The following is a 7,003-nucleotide window of genomic DNA, read 5'->3' as shown; positions in this document are numbered from 1 at the left end:
TCCTGAGCCTGCTTGGTCGGGTATTCTGTGTTGTTGTTGGCGGAGCTCTCTGCTATACGTCCACCCGATCCGCCATCTTGTTTGTTCTCTGCTGGTGTTTTTTTAACTGTCAAATTTACCTGGCAACATTGCTATATTCTTTCTAATGCTAAAAGTATTTTTCAGGTTTCTATGTAGACAACTAAATTACCTAGTTTTGGAGTCCTGGTATGGCTATGTAGTATAAACACTGGACTGCTAATCAGGTCAACAGCTGAAACTGATTAGTTTCTTGGAAACCCTATTAGATAGGGTTGCTATGAGTCAACCGACTCAACGGCACCCAACAACAACAAGGGCAATTTTAATCTTACATTTCCAATTGTTATTCCAGCACTCAGGCAAATATAATAATTTACACCACCAAAGGACACATTCTGAAAGTCTGCCTCCTGGCCACCACCTCTTAGTCCCTCTCTTCCCATGAATCTAAAGAGTCTTTAGCTGCTCTCCTTCTCCATGTCCCCATCTCTGGTATTGCTACTTCTCTGCATAAGGTCCCGCATTCCACTTGTGCTCTTCTCCTTTAATGGACTTAGGGTCGTTTGTTTCTGAACTCTAAGATAAACCACTCCCCTGTTTTTGTTACAAAACTTCTACCTTTATAATTTTGACAGTCGTAATTAGTCATGATAACAATTACTATTGAATCATAAGAATCTTATCCCCATCTCTTTTAACCAGACCCATCTAGACAAGATGAAAACTATTCAGTGGAGACTCTTTCTACATTATATTTTTTAACACAAATACCTATAAAAGTTAATAGTCAACAGCTGTCTTAGTCAAATATTCAAGTAATTTCTATACTAATTGTGGCTGTGTAGGTTAATGTGCTGCACTGCAAAGTCAGTTTGAACCACAAGGTCGGCAGTTCAAGCTCACCAGCCACTCCTCAAAAACCCTATACAGGGTTGCTGTGGGTCAGATGCAACTTGATGGCACTTAATAATAATAGTTTCCTTCTCAGTTTATTTTTAATCTTGTTGAAATATACCCTATTTTGTTTCTTTTAGCAAAGACCCATAGGTGCCAAACTCTTTACATACTTGAGAATGCCTTTATTTTCATACTAACTCATAATCATTCCTCTCCAAAGAGTATATCTCTACTTTTGTTATTCTGCCATTTTACTATTATGTCTAGGTATAGATTCATTTTTAGAAAATTCTCATCCATTATTTCTTCCACAGCATTGAGACTGTGTGGTGCTACTGTGGATTATCGTGCCGGACTGCAAAGTCGGTTTGAACCTCAAGGTCGATGGTTCAAGCTCACCAGCCGTTCCTTGGAAACCCTATACAGGGTTGCTATGGGTCAGAACTGACTCAACAGCACTTAGCAACAACAACGTTGGATATTCTTCTTTTGGAGTTGTCTAAAGTGATTTATAGAGCTTCTCAGTCTTACATATCAAGTTTAAGCTCTTATCCTATTCTCTCTATCTATAGGTCTGTGTTCTACATCGTCTGAGAGACTCACTTCCAATTATCTCTGTTTTTCAAACTTTTCTGAGTGAAGGGAGGTTTTTGTCCAGTGTCTTGCCTGTTGTCCTCCCCTTTTCTTTGTCTTCACCACCTCTCTGTTTATTCCTACTTGTCTTGAGGGAGTCTCTGAAGCCAGTTTAACCAGGCTCAACACAGACTAACAAAGACCCTTTAGTTAGGGTCTTCATGTGTCTTTTTTTCATGGTGCACTTTTACACAGACTAGCAAAGATCCTTTAGTTAGGGTCTTCATGGGTCTTTTCTCATGGTGCACTTTTGCTGCATGCTTGGAGAAAAAGGATGATTAAAGCATGGTTTCATTGATTTATTCTGACCAATAGTCTATAAAGAGTATTTTATTATAGTAGAGTGTAAAGGGTGCTAATTTGTCGTTTTTTTCTTGGAAGATTTCTGTTCTGATTTACGGGAAGCTAACATGTGGACCTTTGTTCTATACCTCTCACCTCAACCTTCGGAGACTTCTCCTATTCGAAGATTATTTTCTTTGCTTTCTCTTGTATCTGTATTTTATTTACTTCCCCAAATAATTTTTTTCTTTTTCAGTGTTCTGTTCTGTTCCATCTCAGCTTCATCAAGAAAGTTTTACTGCTCCTAGCTTTGGAAGTAATTGAAAGGATCAGGACTTTGGAGACACATGTAACGTGTGCATCTAAAAATACTGTCCTGGGCTCTTTCACGTATTTCTGTGCTCATTTTGGTTCTCCTTTTCCTCCCAGGATTTATCAGTGTCATTTTTCTTTTAATGATGATGACCTTGAGAATCAGTGTAAATATCACATTGCATTTAACCCTTGAAGTTATTCTGAATGACAAATTCAGACAGTCCCCAGGTTATGAATGCGGAACTTATCTGACTCCCTTAAACCTGTAGTTATGAATCATCCCCTGTAAAGCCTATGTTATTAAAATTTGAGGTATATACAGTGGTCTAGGCACTACTATGCATTGTACATCAAAACATTATTGCTGAGGTCCAGGGCAAGATGGGGAATAGGTGGATGCAGTAAGCAATTTCTTTGCGACAAAAACATGTTAGAGCAGGTGAAGTAAACACAGATGGTGGTCCTGTAACCCTGAGCTTCAGAAAATAGGACAGAGGGGTGGGCTGACTGGAAGAGGAAGCTTAACAGGTGCAGCTAGAGAGAAGAAAAAACAGCTGGCATGGAGTGGCATGACCACCTTGAGCTTTTGGAATTGGCTGCCAGGACAATGACCTAAGGCACAGGAATTGGCTGTAGGTGGGAGACAAGAGGGGTGCAGTCCTCCCTTGTTCCTGTACCTTTCTGTAGCCATAGGCTTGGCCAGCTTTGCCATGGCCAACCCAGTGGCATGCCTCTTGCACAGTCTTGGTGAGGGTTGGACTGTGGATATACCATCTTCCTGCTTAGCTCTGTTTGGTGCTGGCCATACCACCCTTTCTGGAGGCACATGAACTTATCCTGAACCGCATGACACAAACAGTGAACTGAATACCTCAACATATAGTCTTCAAATGTAAATACAGTGACACCATAATGTCTTGGGGGGAAATCGACAATATCAGCTTACACAAGACAGTCCGTCAAACAAGTGACCAAAATAGAGAGTCAGAAAATAACGATACTAGAAATGGTAACAGAAGAGCAGATAAAAAGCTTTAGAAGAATTCAGGAAAACACTACAAGAACAACCTGACAAAAAGAATGAAAAATTGGAAACCATACAGAACTAGCAATTAGAAAGCAATTAGAGATTTAATACTAAGACTTCAAAAACAGATAATATATTGAAAGGGCAAAGAAGTCGAATTGACTCAATGGAAGGCTGTGAATCAGTGAGTTTGAAGATAGATCTCTCAGTACTCATCTTCAAGAGGAACAATTGCCCGCAGAAACCATGCAGGCAAGCAAATAGGATGACATAAAACTCTGAAGGAAAAAAATTGCCAGTGAAGAACTGCTGTTAAGTGCCAGTAAAATGGTCCATCAAGTATGATGGTGAAATTAGGATGTTTCCAGATAAACACAAAATAAAAGAATTTGCAAAAACAAGACCAATCTTACAGAGAATAATAAAGGGAAATTTTGGGGCAGAGAATCAACAACAGCAGGCAAAACGAACATACATGACAGTAGCACCTAGAATTCAACTCAGATAAAGTAAAAGCAAACCTACAAGATTGAAAATAGAGAACCTAACTGTAACCCTAAAACTAGACCAAATTTTATTACTCGGAGTCCTAATACTAATCCATTTCCTCTGCCACCCAGAAACCCCTACATTGTTACTGCATTAATATGTTAAAATATGTTTATGTATTTGGAAGTCTTTAATGTTTTTATGCATAGAAAGTTAAACAGTTTACTGAGACAAATAGATAATGTACTATACCTGTTTCAACTTAATGTGCAAATTTGACTTTAAAACACAATTTATTCATAATCCAGGGACACCTTGTACACATTTTTGCCTTTTTTCTCTCTAGAACCTATCATCTTAAGAGTTTCAGTTATATATGTGTCTGTGTCTGTGGCCATACCACCTTGAATGTACCCGGTCTCATCTCATCCTGGAAGCTAAGCAGGGCGGGCCTGGTTATAGATGGGAGACTACCTGGGGATACCAGGTGCTGTAGGCATTTATTTTTGGAGTCGTGGTGTGGTTCTGTGGGTTAATGCTGTGGACTGCAAAGTTGGTTTGAACCGTAAGGTCAGTAGTTCAAGCTCACCAGCCACTCCTCAGAAGCCCTATAGAGAGTCACTATGGGTCAGAACTGACTCAGTGGCACTTAATAACAATAGCCTTTTAAATGTAACTGACTGAAGATAAAGGGTTTGACATAAAAGCAAATCAATACCTTTATAAAAACTCAGTCTTGGAAAACTCTGATTTTGGTGAGTTTTATTAAAAAAGAGAAAATAAGACATAAGCTTATACTATTATAGACTCAACTAATAGCTAAAACATTACAGATTACATAATAAAATGTCTTCATGGCCTTACAAGATGACATAGATTTCTCAGGACAAAAAAGCACTAATAGAACTGAGCAACCACAGTCGCAAGTGAGATGCCGGTCGCCGTGGGTCCGTACGGGCAGTCTCAGCCAAGCTGCTTCAACCGCTTGAAGATGGGCTTTGTGATGGGTTGTGCCTTGGGCATGGCGGCAGGGGGGCTCTTCAGCACCTTTTCCTGTCTCAGGATTGGAATGCGGGGTCGGGAGCTGATGGGGTGGCATTGGCAAAACCATGATGCAGAGTGGTGGCACATTCATGGGCATCCTATGCTAACTGGTGCAACGGTTGCCCACTACATCTACCTTCTCCCATCAATCCCAGTACTATAATAAAACAAAGTATTTGAGTTAAAAAAATAAAAAAGGCTGTAACAATTGAGAAATGAAACAATAAAATTTAAAACATATTCAAAAAAAGACATTGCTAAGAAAGTAAGTATTCGATTTGTTGCCTTGTGCTGTCAACTTGGTTCCAACTCATAGCAACCTATGTAGGGTTTTGGGTTTTTTTAAGGTATTTATTGTGGATTGAGTGAAAGTTTACAGGGCAGATCATCAGTTTTACATTCAACAAATCATACACCTTGTTTCATTACAATGAGTATAATCTCCTTCCTGTACCATCAGTTAACAGTATTTCTATTCACTTTAGCCTTTTTTATAAAACAAAAACACTCAGGCATATATAATAATTTACACCTCTGAAGGGCACACTCTGCAAGTCTGCCTCCTACCCTCCAGTTCTTAGTCCATGAATCTCAAGTCCTCAGCCACACCCCCTCTCCATGCCCCCATCTCTGCTTCTGTCTCTGGTGTCGCTGCTTCTCAGGATAAGGTCCTGCATTCTTCTATTTGTGCTCTTCTCCCTTGTGATGGTCCTAGGGTCCTCTGTTTCTGGATTGTAAGATTAACCACTCCCCTGTGTTTTTTAATATTTTATTGTGAATTATATGATAGTTTACATGAGAGAACTTTTTTTTACATTCATTCCATCGTATATCATCTCATTGTCATGGTTCCAATCCCCTCCATGCATCATCCACCAACCAAAGGGTATATCTTAGATACCCGCCCCCTATACCCCCCCCCCCACCCCCCAATTTTTCAGCCCACAGTCCCTTTTCCTCTCTGGATCCAAAGTCCCCAGCTGCTTCATCACTCCACGTTGTCTTCTCTATCTCCATCTCAGGCATCTCTGTGTCTCTGGGTAGGGTCCCGCTCTCGGCTCTTCTCCGTTGATGGTCCCAGAGACCTCCGCTCCTAGACTGCAGAATTAATCACTCCCTTCCTTGTTACAAAACTTCTACCTTTGCATTTCCAACCCTTATAATCCGTCCTGATAAGCATTATTCACTACAGTATCACGAGTTACCCATCTGTATTTCCTTTCATCAGCTGCGCCCAGACAGATTGAATAGTACCTACTGGAGATTCTGCCTTTCTCCATGCTTCCTAGCACTAGGTTCCCTCTTGAAAGCTTGTAAGCCAGTCACTTCTTGCCTTTGTAGTCACCGTCTCCCCATTTGAGTATCCAATGACCAAGTTACCCATCTCTGTCCACTCTTGTGTGTGGAGGGGGTGGGAATGTTTCTTGCTGTAAGGATTTGTTCCTTCTTTTGAGTTGCTGCTCCATAGGTATAGGTCAAGTTCATCAGATTGTATCAGCTCACTCTTTTTTTCCCCCCCTCTTCTTTCTACTCCTGTTTGAGCTCTGATTGTCCAGTCATCCGGTCCAGGTCACGTGGGTATCATCTGCATGTGTGGGCACTCGTGTGCACATGCCCTCTCTTCCCATCAGCCAGTAGCTCCGCTCTCCTCTCGAGTTCTCTGTGGCCACGCCACTGACTATGGGCTCAAAAGTCCCCATGTCTCCTCACACTGCTTGCCAACCAGGCCCCCAACTGGGTCCACAGAAGTCCACTGAACATCGTGGGGGTTAGCATGCCACTTCATTGCTGCTTTTACCCCACTTTCCCCCATCGGTGATGTATGTGGTCACCAATCAGAGCATGCATTTCCGTTGAGTCTTAGTCTTGGAAGGGGGTTTGTGTTGAGACGACCTGGCCACTTGCCTTGTTGTTTCCTAGGGAAGCAATTTGTTTGTTCTTGTATTAACAGTCCATCTGCCTCCATTTTTGTTACAAAACCTATACCTTTATAATTGTGACAATCGCAGTTAATCATGATAATAATTATTAACTATTAAATCGTAAGAATCTTATCCCCATCTCTTTTCACCACACCCATCTAGACAAGATGAAAACTATTTAGTAGGGACTCTTTCTTCCCTTCCATACTCTTAAACTAAACTCCCTCTTGAAACCTTGTAAGCCAGTCACTTCATGCCTTATTGCCCCCCTAATTTTTTTTTAAGGTTTTTATTGTGGATTGAGTGAAAGTTTACAGGGCACATCATCAGTTTCACATTCAACAATTCATATAACTTGTTTCATTACATTGAT

General features: G+C 40.8%; 1 protein-coding gene across 1 annotated transcript in view; it reads left to right on the top strand.

Annotated features, from left to right (window-relative positions):
• The window catches only part of TOP1 (topoisomerase (DNA) I), a 142,727-nt gene that overhangs the window by 116,570 nt on the left and 19,154 nt on the right, over positions 1-7,003 (top strand). The window lies entirely within an intron of this gene.

The sequence above is a fragment of the Chrysochloris asiatica genome, unplaced genomic scaffold (assembly GCF_000296735.1).
Source record: "Chrysochloris asiatica unplaced genomic scaffold, ChrAsi1.0 scaffold00023, whole genome shotgun sequence".
NCBI lineage: Eukaryota > Metazoa > Chordata > Mammalia > Afrosoricida > Chrysochloridae > Chrysochloris > Chrysochloris asiatica.
Note: the sequence above shows the minus strand (reverse complement) of the source record. Positions and strands in the feature narration are given on the sequence as shown.